Here is a 594-nt window from a genome sequence, read left to right as displayed (position 1 = left end):
ATTTTATAGAGAAAATTAGTGCAATTTTCTAGCTTGAAAAAAAAAAGATTTAATTTTATATAAGTAATATACATATAATGTATGTGTATACAAAATAACTTTTTTCTTTCCTAGAAACAGCTCTCTCGATACGATCTCGATTTAAAAAAAATCGCATAAATTTATACTCACGGATATAAAAAATACATACTATTTATATTTTTCAACTATTCCGGTATGTCAATTCAAATAAATTGCAAGAAATAATACTTTTTGTTAACAAAATATAGGAAATTATTTTAGACACAATAAAATTTAGGATATTTATTTTTTTACCAACATGAGTAAAAAGGTAGTATTCTATGATCATGAGCAATAAAAGAATTGTTGAATTGGCGAATTTTGCCGAAGAATTTAAGAAATATAAATATTGTAATGGGAAAACACTAACGATATTCAGACATTAAAGAATGAGATAACACGTGCCGTGAGTATATAAACATTGGTTTTCTCAAAAATATATATTTCTGAACGTTGTTTTTTGAAAGCGTGATATAGATGGTAATAACTATACAATATACTTGACAACCACACTTTGTCAAGATTTTGGACAAA

The sequence above is a fragment of the Pogonomyrmex barbatus genome, unplaced genomic scaffold, assembly GCF_055798465.1.
Source record: "Pogonomyrmex barbatus isolate J1 unplaced genomic scaffold, ASM5579846v1 scaffold2, whole genome shotgun sequence".
Lineage (NCBI taxonomy): Eukaryota > Metazoa > Arthropoda > Insecta > Hymenoptera > Formicidae > Pogonomyrmex > Pogonomyrmex barbatus.
Note: the sequence above shows the minus strand (reverse complement) of the source record.